Source organism: Mirounga angustirostris, unplaced genomic scaffold, assembly GCF_029215605.1.
Source record: "Mirounga angustirostris isolate CCGP_5_RB_7025 unplaced genomic scaffold, mMirAng1.0.hap1 SCAF_14, whole genome shotgun sequence".
In the NCBI taxonomy this organism is placed as follows: Eukaryota; Metazoa; Chordata; class Mammalia; order Carnivora; family Phocidae; genus Mirounga; species Mirounga angustirostris.
The window spans coordinates 6,273,763-6,286,212 of record NW_026991722.1 but is presented as its reverse complement, the minus strand read 5'-3'; the positions used below and the strand labels follow the sequence as shown (position 1 = coordinate 6,286,212).

The window sequence follows — 12,450 nt, the reverse complement described above, 5'->3', positions numbered from 1 at the left end:
TCTAAATTTCAAAATATCATTTGGACATGTCTGACTGATTGTTCTGTGATACTTCCCAGTCAGTATAGCCAGAAATAAGTTTGTTTTTACTACCAGTGTTTTGCTACTGTGGTTACTACATTGTTTACTATTTTGATTAATATCATCACCATCATTACATTAATAAGAATAAAATTGTTCATATTCATTACAGCACGTACATGCCCATCTTCCTTCTTCCCTCAATGCACTCAAGGACCACATTCTGTTAACTCTTTTTCCACAACATTGCTGATATCTGGCACAGGGCTTCTTGGATTCTATCTTTCCTTTCCTTCTTACGGGACATAGCTTTTTTCTATTATCTCCTCTGCATTGTTATTTTTTGTGTGTATTATATTTGCAGCTATTTTTTAAAACAATAAATAAATCTTATACACGGATGTCTTTTCTTTTATAAAGATTTTATTTATTTGACAGAGAGAGAGCCCAAGCAGGGGATGGGGGTGGTTACAGAGGGAAAGGGAGAAGCAGGCTCCCTGTTGAGCAGGGATCCTGACTCAGTCTCTATCCCAGGGCCCTGGAATCATGACCTGAGCTGGAAGCAGATGCTTCACCGACTGAGCCACCCAGGCACCCCTGGATATCTTTTCTTTTTAAAAATATCCCCTATACTATATATTTTACTTCAGTTCTAGTGCCATGTTTAGGCTTATGTTTATAGCAAAAGTTCTTGAAAATGTGTATTTATCACCAATATAGATTCCATTTTCTTAATTATACTTACTTCTCAGTCTATTCCAATTTGCCTTTTACTCTTCATATCAATGTTCAATTGAGACTGATCCTAACATAAGAATGAATCTTTCTTCCTGAATTGCACTTCTGCCTTAATTATAAAATGGCCCATTTTTCTATTCTACTCAGATTTCAAAAATATCATACATTTAGATAAAATTTTCCTAACAGTACAAGTATAAAATACCCACTTTATTTCAATTGTCTGCCACTGGGCAAAATTTAACATTGTGTGTCTGCTGAATACCTGTCTCCTCCTATCTTTATAAAAGCTCCAAAAAGAGGATTCTGATGATGGGGTTCATCATTGTATCCCTAGTGCCTAGAACATGCCCAGAAAGTAATCTCTCAACAAGTAGCCATTGGATGATGGAGGGAATAATGACCATTTTCATCTATTATCAGTAGTAAACAAATTACCTCTCTATTTCATGTCTGTTAGACATATTCTCATATCACAAATTAAGGGACTATGACATATCAAGTATTATTGAATGTTTACTCATATATGCGTTTCCTGGGAATGAGAGGAGGGAGATGAAAAAGAAGAAAGTCCTAGTATCTTCAACTGCTCATTGCATAAAGTTTTAGAAAGAGTTGTAATGACCAAACAATAAATTGGTACATTTTAGATCTTTAGAGTATATGGAAAAATAGGGGAAGCTCAATAGCTTTCCTGTTTCAGGTGTAGACACTTCTCTCTAATGGAACTCTGAATTGAGTTTACTGTCACCAGCTGCCTTTTGCTTGGTATGTTCTTTCTTCTTCTATAGATTTTATACGAATGATGTCTTCAGAGTCAGAGGTTTCGTTTTGTCTTCTTCATTATCATTCTTAGACATCCTCTTGTGATCTTTTTGGTAATATCAAGGGAAAGAACCTGCTTCTTGCTAACTTTGCTCTCATTTTCTGTATGAACTCTTAGAGATAAAGGGAAACAAGACAAACAGTAAGAGAAACAAAAAAGCTGCCATTTATCTGAGCACAGAGAATCAAATCCAATTATCATTGACTTTTTTCTTATGAGAACTTCTTTTTTTCTTAAGTCAAACATTGTCTGCTGTGACATTTTATGTGTCTGCAGGATTTCAGTGTCTTAAATTATTCTTTACTTTTTGTTAAAAAAGAACAATGTGATGAGCATGACCACACCCCCTATTCTTTACAAGAGGGTCATTATTCCAATTAAGAATAACACTATGAAAAACAAACTATTCAACAACATCTTTGGTTTAAATTAATTTATATAATAATTCTAATAATATTTTTATTGTTTCTTGTGTTCTTCTATGTGTTTTTATACTCTCCTCTAGCAAGATTTTTACTATTACTCATTTTATCCAACACCAAAGAGGAAGCTTTGTGTACCGAATGTCACTCCTGAAAGAATTATTTATATATTATTTGAATGTGAAAGTAAATTATTATTTTTTAGACAATAAGATCATTTGGCTCACCAAGAATAGGAATTCAATTTTCCTTATCCTTAGGCATCACTGGTCTACATAGTCGACTGCACAAAATTCTTTGACTATAAAAAATGAAAGATCATTGCCAAAAATATTTATCTTACTAGGGATTGCAGATAAACCATTATGGATTTTTTATAATCAGCATCTTTATTACAGTTTTTTTTAAAGATTTCATTTATTTATTTGTCAGAGAGAGAGAGACCGCGTGCACAAACAGGGGAAGGGGCAGGCAGAGCAGGCAGAGGGAGAAGCAGCTCCCGCTGAGCAGGGAGCCCGATGTTGGACTCGATCCCAGGACCCTGGGATCATGACCTGAGCCGAAGGCAAATGCTTAACCGACTGAGCCACCCAGGTGGCCCTTTATTATAATATTTGTTTTTCTAATGTAATTACTCCTAAAAATTGTTCTGCTTGCTCTTGCTTGATAAATTCCATCTCTAGTTTCAACATATTTTTTTTTTATTGTGGCCCCACATGGCCAAAAAATGCTAGACATGTTTAATTTATCCAGAAACACATAAAACATATTATCAAAGAACTTGGGTTTTGAGTTAGAATTCATGGATTTATTTCCCAGTTATTTAATCCAAATTTCCTGAATTATTTAATCCTTTTCTACTAGATTTCTTATCAATAAAATGTCAGTGATTATAATCTTTCCCAAGTCATAGGGTTGTTGTAAGGATAAAGATACATCTTACTTATATAAAATACACTTAGATAATGCTTTGAACACAGCACTCAATGAGTATTATCAATTATTAGTATAGGACTCTACTTAAAGCTCTAATATTTTGACAAATTTCTGAAACAATTTCATAGTTTGAATAAAATGTATAACTACAAGAATAATGGCATTAAACAAAACCCATAAATTAATATATAAGTTAGAGTGACCCAAATAATTACAAATATTATAATTTTGCTTATAATTCAGGTTTAATTAACCCTAGTATTTTTCCAGTCTTAATGTGAATGTTTTATTCTGAATTAGTCATAATCCTAGAAAATCTATCAAAGAAGAGGCCAGAACTATTTAGTCAAGAAAAAAGGAAAATTTGTGTTTGCAGTTTTCACTGAATCGAATCAGAAGCCTTTCTGGTGTGAACTTTAAAATGGAGGTTTATTGCTTGATCTGGTGAGAGAAATGGTCAAGATGTGAAAAAAAGCATATAGCTTATTTGGAAGGTGTAATAGAATATAAAGGTGTCAGTAATTTTAATTCAGTCTGAAAGCTAAATAATGCAATATTCTTGAACATATTTAGTGAAATGAGTCTTAAACTCAAGTATCTTCCGACTCTGGAATGGAAGGCCTTAAAAGCCTACATTTATCTCTTACATCCATGCCTTTTACTAGACCTACCTCCTACCTTTATTATAATATCATCTGAGGATAGGTGATATCCTCATCTGTCTCAGCTGCCTATGGTCAACAATTGGATCCCTATTACCTTCACATACAGTGAAAGAGTTACATTTCCACAACTCTCCAAGTTGGGGGAAGAGGAGGTATTTAAAGATTTTTATTTTATTTATTTGACAGAGAGAGAGACAGCTAGAGAGGGAACACAAGCAGGGGGAGTGGGAGAGGGAGAAGCAGGCTCCTGGCCGAGCAGGGAGCCCGATGCGGGGTTCGATCCCAGGACCCTGGGATCATGACCCGAGCCGAAGGCAGACGCTTAACGACTGAGCCACCCAGGCGCCCCGAAGAGGAGGTATTTAAACAAACATTTGATTCAGAATGACAGGGTCATTAAAATTAGCAATGACTTCATTTCCCAAGTATTTGGAATATGTTGGACTAGCCCATGGTGGTCACTTACCTTAGGGCCTGAATCTGCTCTCTCCTGTCCTGTGTTTGTTTAGGGGAACAGGGCTTTGCAAATGTGTCTCCTTTGTCAGCTGGTTTCTGGCTGATGTCTTCCACTAGGAGAACAAGTGATTCAAGGTTGGAGGAGGCAGCAGGGGGAAGCTACTTTGCTCCTTCTGCCTCCTGGACATCTCCCTCCAGCAACAGTTCAGGACCCATGGCTCAGAGGTCACTTTCAGTCCTGGGACAAACTTTAGTGCCCCCACAGCCCCTGCACTTTCCCCCCTCAGCCCTGACCAGGCTGTGCACCAGGTCTTCCAGCCCTAGTGGTGACACCCCCAGCTTCAGCAGGAGCACAGGCTTCTGAGCTGAGTTGGTGACAGTGTCCTGGTTTCAGAGGAACCACTTTTTCTTTTTCTTTCTCAAGAACACTTCTGTTTCATCCCCAGCACATCTGACATCTTTAAAAGAAATTCCCTACATTAAATACCCCTCTGTTTGATATCCTAGAATAGCCTCCATTTTCTTGCATAGACCCTTACTGATATATTCCCCTAGATGATAGAAGGACAGTTACTTTGAACATGATTTAAACAGTGCTTAAATAATTCATTGTCATTGAAATTCTATGAGAGAAATCACAATTTCTGTCATTCTGGTGGGAATAAGTTTACAAAGACTTTTTGATAAAATAAGTTAAGAATTCAGTCTTGGAGGAATATGGCATAACTCTACCTAAAATCACATTAAAATTCATAAGAAGACTTCATATATTTTATATTTTTATGTATAGAAAGTAAATTTTTATAAGTAGTTTTTTCAGTATAGCAAAATCATCTGCATGCATTCATGGTAATTTTTCCTTGTGCTTAGGCAGTAAATCAGCAAATAAATAATTATTTAATATTAACAATATGTCAAACACTGTTCTAGATATTGTTGCTGGACATTAGTAGCTTACCATTTAGCTGTGAAGAAAGGCCATAAAACATTAAGACAGTAATAGAATGACAATTTCAAATAGTGATGAGTGTTATAAAACAAATAGAATATACATAAATAACATATAAATACACTATGAAGTAAATTAAGATAGCTAGATAGAAAATGGCTATGGCCAGCATGTAGTTATCATGGTCATAAAAGTCTTTTTGGAGGGGCTGACATCTGAGCTGAAACTTGAGTATCAAAGAGGAGAGAACATGGTGGTTTCCACTGGACGTGTTAAGGAGCTAGAAATGGGAGGGCTTGGAATATGTCTTGCAAGTGGTGAATACAGTCTTGGAGGATTAAGATAGTGTGAGGATAATAGTCATTGTGAGGATTTGGGCCCAAGTAACTCTATGAACAAAGTTGCCATTTTCAAAATTCTTAGTGTCTAAGTATATTGGTAAATAGTAAAAAAAGTAAATTATAGATTACAGAGTAGAAATCTTACACATTGATCCTTTACTTCCCTATGATATTAGGGACAAAACTTCATGTGTATAAAGGAAAGTAATAGGCAGAGCACAAGGACAGAGGATAACATTATAACATTCAATCAAATGAGACATTTTGCAATAATGCTTATTTCTGAATAGTCTAAGAAACCTGGCTAGCCACTCTTGAACTATTCCCTCTGCCTCTTTTCCATGCTAGTAGAGACACCATCTGCATAACTTTAACTGGCACCACCCTTATATGACAAAGCATCTTTTCAGGGACAAATCAGGTGACATTTTTCTAGTCTGTAGAGAAAATCTCAAAATTGTCCCCAGGCCTTTGAGGGTAGAAAATAATTATGACAAACACACTACCTTTTAAAATCCAAGATTATGCAAACATTTAATAGTCAAAAGTATTTATTTTGCAGTTGGATTAACTGATACAGATAGAGATGATGAAAGTCACTTTATGTACCTATAATTATACATCTCTGCATCTCTAGCTATGGCATATTATATTACGTGTGTATATAATACCGCATCACTAATAACTGTACACATAACCTATTGTATGATAATCAATAGTCTTGATGCCATTTTGATATCAATATTTTATTAATAAAATAGCAGATCCATTCTTCTGCTAATAGTTTAACTGACCTGAGGAATTAAACATAAGCTAAAAGATCAGTCTGACTCATAAATAATTTTTCATTTATTTTTTACTAATTGCAAAATGAATATATTTAGGGAAAAATATACATAGCATTAAAATAATTCTTACCCTCTAGTCTTTTTAACTTATTGTTTCAACTTTTTTTTATTCTGGAGATTTTGCCTAAGATAGCTCTTTGTGGAGGTTTGCTTACAATTCATTTTGATGTTTATGTAACACAATAAAAGGAAGTAGAATTTTTGAATGATGATTTTATCTGCATCTCTTATATGTATTCTTGGAATTCCTAGACCCTTCTGTATACATTGAGTCCTGAGATATTGGAAAATTATATGACAAACCAGTTCCTACTGGTTAATACCAATTAATACCAATCAATAATTTATTAATTCTCTTTTTCCATCCTGAAAGTATAAGATGGTAAATAGTCCCATATGGGTTCTTTTAAGAAATTTTAACAGTTATGTAATTCAGATGAACATTGATATACAATTAAAATTTACATGAATGTGATTGAATCAGAGATCTTTACCCACTCATCTATTAATGAGCATTTGGGTTGCTTTCATAGCTTGGCTATTGTAAATAATACTGCAATAATCATAGGAGTATGTATATCTTTTCAAATTAGTGTTTTCATTTTCTTTGGGTAAATACCTAGTAGTGGAATTATTGGATTATGTGGGTATTTTTATTTTAAACTTTTTGAGGAAACTCCATTCTGTTTTCCATAGTGGCTGCACCAATTTACTTTCCCAATAACAGTGCACAGGGCTTTTCTCTACATCCTTGCCAACACGTGTTTACTCTTTCTTTCTTTCTTTCTTTCTTTCTTTCTTTCTTTCTTTCTTTCTTTCTTTCTTTCTTCTTTCTTTCTCTCTTTCTTCTAGCCATTCTGACAGGTGTAAGCTGATATCTTAATACAGTTTTGAAATGCATTTCCCTGATGCTGAAAATATGATTGAACATCTTTTCATGTTTCTGTTGGTCAACAGAACTTTCATTCACACATTTTGATGCACTTACAATGTGTCAAAACTTGGAAATACCAGTGTTAAAGAAGAAAAAAAAAAAGTCACTGTCCTTCTAGAGTACATGGCCTAGGTAGAAAGGAGACAGAAAATAAACTAGTTAACTGTGCCAGGCAGATTTAGAGAGGTAAATGCCATGGCGAAAAACACATAAGATAATGTGAGTAAGTCTAGAGAGAATGAAAGGAAAAAGCCTTTCTAAGGAGATATTTGAGTTGAGATAATGAACATTAAAAGTTAGGAATGTAGACTCAATGCAATTCCAATCAAAATCACAATGGGTTATTTTATGCATATCAACAAATGGATCCTAAAGTTGATGTAGAGAGACAAAAGATCCAGAATAGCCAACACAACATGGAAGAGGAAGAATTAAGTTGGAGGACTGACATTACCTTACTTCAAGACATACTATGGGGCTACAGTAATGGAGACAGTATGATATTGGTAAGAGAATAGATGAAGAGATCAATGGAACGGAGTCCAGAAATAAACCCTCATAAATATAGTCAACTGATCTTTGACAAAGGAGTGAAGGCAATGTAATGGAGCAAAGATAGGTCTTCAACAAACAGTGTTGAGGCAGCTGGATGCCCACATGTTGGTAAAGGTGGAGGCTGAGCATGTGTGGGGAAGGGGGTTGTACGAAAAATCTCTATACTGTCATCTCAATTTTATTGTAAGCTTAAACTGCTCTAAAAAATAATGTTTTTAAAAAGTATTGATGTGGTTATCTGAAGAAAGAATATTTTGAGTAGTGAGAAGAGCAAGAAGAACAACCATTAGGAGCAAATGAGCATTGCCACTTAAAAGACAGAAAGAAAGTCACTGTGGCTAGAGCATAGTAAGTGATGAGAAAGTGGTAAGTGTCAAGGTCATAGGGGATTTTGTAGGTCATTGTAATGCTTTGCATTCTATCCAAAGTTTGTTAAAAATCCATTGGCGTGTTTGAAGCAGTGAAACTATGATCTGTTTTACATTTTTAGTTTTATTTTTTTAAAGATTTATTTTATTTATTTATTTGAGAGAGAGAGAGAGAGCATGATCAGGGGGAGGGGCGGGGGGGGGGAATCCCAAGTAGGCGCCACACCCAGCCCAGCACAGAACCTGATATGGGGCTCATGACTCTGAGACCATAACCTGAGCTGAAATCAAGAGTTAGATACTTAACTGACTGAGCCACCCAGGCGCCCCCTGTTTTACGTTTTTATAGCACAAGATAAATACATATATAGAGGGAAGACTTTAGGAGACCAAGAGTGAAACCAGGAAAAATGTCCAGATAGACAGTTAAGGGAAGAGATACATAATATTTGAGAAATGAAATCTCAAGAAACCTAATGGTACAAAATACATTAGGGTGTTCAAGGCACAAACTAATAATATAATTATGAATATGAGCATGATTTCCCTCTGTCTCTCTTCCCACCCCCATGGCATTTCCTGTTTGCTACTTAGCTCCTTCTTTACTGATTTTTCCCTGAAAACTCCCTTCTGTAACAAGGCTCTTAGTTCTTGTCCTCACAAGGACTGATAATCTCATGTCTTTGTGATAACAGATTGTTCCAAGATCTGACTTTATAGTTGGAAAATACACTCTAATTCAATCTCTAGGTGTTGTAGGTCAACACTTGAGACAGAACGTAGAGTTGTGTTGTTGGGGCGCCTGGGTGGCTCAGTTGGTTGAGCGACTGCCTTCGGCTCAGGTCATGATCCTGGAGTCCCGGGATCGAGTCCCGCATCGGGCTCCCTGCTCGGTGGGGAGTCTGCTTCTCCCTCTGACCCTCCTCCCTCTCATGCTCTCTGTCTCTCATTCTCTCTGTCTCAAATAAATAAATAAAAAATAAAATCTTTAAAAAAAAAAAAAAAAAGAACGTAGAGTTGTGTTGTAATGATTCAGACTCTTCACTCCTGATCCAATCACATTTGGTTCAAAAAAGCAAAACTCCATAGTCTAAATATTAAACACTGAGGTGCAGACTAGTGACAGGATAATGGAGTCCTTCTGTATCTAGCACATATCTCTGATACAAATATTGCAGAGTCAAATGATTGCCAAAGTTCCTGCTGAAGCATTTCTGATCATAGTTTTGGATTTGGATAGGTAGGTGTGTTAGTTTTCTATAGCTGCTCTACCAAATTATCAGAAATGTAGCAAATCAAAACAATACCTATTTATTATCTCACTGTTCTCTAAGCCAAAAGCTAGGCATAATGAAGCTGGTTCTCTGCTTCGGGTTTAACAAGAGCAAAATCAAGGAGTTTGCAGGACTGCATTGCTTCCTGGGAGTTTGGAGGATAAATCTACTTTCAAACTCATTCAGGTTTTTTGCAAAATTTAGTTCCATACTATAAAAACAAAAGTGTCTTCACCTTCTTTCTTCCTTTTCTATTTTCCCTCTTCTATTTCTTCCTCTCTCCTTCCCTCCCTCTCTTCCTTCCTTCCTTCTTTCAGTTCATAATCTCAAGTAAAGTACATTTTTAACTCACTTAATGATTGATATACACTCTGAATATATTTGTGTCAAGTTCCTACTTATAATAGACTCTTGCTTCCTAACAATTGAAAAGTGGATCTTGAAGTAAACTAAAAACTGCAAAAGCACAATTTCTATTAGTCACTTGAAGGCATATATTACCTTTGTCATTTTAAAACAAGACACTTTAAGTATTATAATAAGTACACCCATTTTCTATATACATATTTTAAAATGTGTGTATGTATACAAGTTTCTGCACATATTAATGGCTAGTACCACCAGCTAACAGCAGCCAAAAGCAGAGTACACTGAATGTAGAAAGTGGTATAGAATTCAATAATGTATGTGAAACTCATTCTGCAGATGGGCCAGATGCTGCAACTTAGGGGTGTTAATCCAGAGGTTTCCCAAACTTGAAAAAAAAAAAAGACATTGAGGCAAAGCCATTTATCTTTGATCTTCTACAATTCATGCAAATACAACAATTGTCTTTTTGTCTGGAAATTCTTACTTAATTCCTAGACTTCAGTAACCTCAAATCTTCCTAATACCCGTTTTCATTACGATAGTCGCTCTGATGGATGGTAATACCACATTTTACCTTGCATATATGTATTTTTAAGTGTTTAAAATGTCTTTTAAAAATCTGTTACTAGTTTAACTAGAATCATGATTGATTTTGTTTTCTGTTAGTCAAACTATGGGTGTGTGAATGACTTCTCCCAATCTTATTTTTAATGTCTGCCCTTTATTTTACTATGAAATTTTATAAAATAGGGGATTTTTTAAAAATACAAATACTACACTATGACAGAAATAGAAAATCTATTTATCATACTGTTCTGGGTTCTTTATGAACTTAGCACTAAACCTTCTTAAATAAAAAAAGAAAAGAAGGAGGAGGAGGAAAAAATAGCCATACCCAGATCAACTCTACTGTAGTGGCTTTTTTAGGGGGAAAAATGACAGAGAGAAAGTTACATAAGTATACAGAAATAGAGTATAAATGAATTAGATAGGTAGATCTCTATGTACGTAATTATACATATTATATGTATTTCCAACATATATCTGTATGTTGTATATGTACATATATAAATTATGTTAAAGATATATAATTATAGAGAAAATTCCAGATAGACAATACATAATTTCTTTCTTCTCAAATACATATGTACCTCTGAGATGGAAACAGATATTGCAGTTTTATATAAAGGTGATATAAAATATTTAATAACAGTTTGATACAACAACAGCAAACACAAAAACAAGAACAAAATAAATGCCACTCACCTGGATGGATTTTAGCTGTCACAACTTGTTGCCTGCTGTATATTAGCCCTGCTTTTAGTGCAGATGATGTAGACATAATCTTGTAGACAAATCATTTGTATCAACTACTAAGGAGGGATCTATGGATATATAACTGATGACTATACATAACTGATAAAGTTTACATTCCAAAACAATAATCATAAATTTAGGGAGATAAGCTATATGAATAAAAAAAAAAAAAACAAATGCTACAAGTGACTGCTATTTAGAAATAAAATGTGTCTCAAAGAGGGGGGTATAAATTGAAGATTTCAGGAAGGAGAGAAAATTTGATCAACGTTAAATATTTCCACTAACATGAAAAATATCTTCATGAGTAAGTAAAAATAATGTTATTTATAGATGTAGTGTGTACTTAAATATTTACACCCTCCTTGGAATGAAATAATTTTTGAAAATGTCATTAACTGAATGTCTGGTGTTCCTTTATACAGATTTAAGCCCAATTATTTGGAAATTGCCATGTTACAGATAATCAGTTAGTTCAGGATGAAGGATCCTTACTTACTGACTGAATAATATTTTCAAACAAAATTGCAAGATGATTTCATCAGCACAGAAAAGAATGTTGACCCTCTTCTTCATTTTTGGCTGAAAATTACCTTTCCCTTTTACTTGAATGATGTCACATATTTCTTTCCATCGTAACTTGAAGGAGGAGCAGTAGAAAACCATGTTGAAGCTGGTGTCTGTGTTTCTTTAATCATTTAAGGAATATTGTGCTCCTTATACAATCAAAGACCTTCACAGAAGAACGGATACTGTTCAGTTGATTTGATCATTGTGTATAAACTGAAATGACACTTAAGCCCTTTCTAGTTCCTCTGGAGTAGGTAAATTAAAAGATACTTGTTTGCAATTTGATTAGGAAAAATAGAACATTGGATTTTGAGGAAACCTACAAATATTAGTTTCTAGCACTTACACTCTTCCCCACGTTTGTGTGTGTGTGTGTGTGTGCAATCCTCCCACATCATCAGCGCCTGTAGAAGGCAGTGCTACAATATACATCTGAATCCTCCTGCTTACTGAACTGCTCCCTGACCTTTGCAGCCCCGGGCTTTTTACAATGTTTCTATTAGTGTCATCTGATTTCTGGTGCTGTTTTGTCAGACTTCAAAGTGTTGCCTGGCCCAGAGTGGTGCTCAGATAGATTTACTAAACTTTATTTTGAAGCTATAAAAGATATCCCATTGTTTTAGAAGTTTTGCTAAATCTTTGCTAATATTTCAGCACTAGTGTTGCAAGCATTAGATCGGTAACTCAGAGAGGAATTTTAAGCTCTTCTTTTCCCCGTCATTTATTTTTTTTAATTTTATTATTTTTTTTAAGATTTTATTTATTTATTTGAGAGAGAGAGAATGAGAGAGAGAGAGAACACATGAGAGGGGATAGGGTCAGAGGACGAAGCAGACTCCCTGCCGAGCAGGGAGCCCAATG

At 35.0% G+C, this 12,450-nt stretch overlaps 1 long non-coding RNA gene across 1 annotated transcript; it reads right to left on the bottom strand.

Annotated features, from left to right (window-relative positions):
• Positions 1-1,544: 1,544 nt before the first annotated feature.
• LOC135362453 (uncharacterized) lies at positions 1,545-11,508 on the bottom strand. The gene is made up of 4 exons (XR_010407189.1): positions 10,969-11,508; positions 4,075-4,177; positions 2,235-2,308; positions 1,545-1,697 (listed from the first exon to the last, which is right to left on the bottom strand). It is a non-coding gene; the product is annotated as an uncharacterized LOC135362453 (long non-coding RNA).
• Between the last annotated feature and the right edge of the window lie 942 nt (positions 11,509-12,450).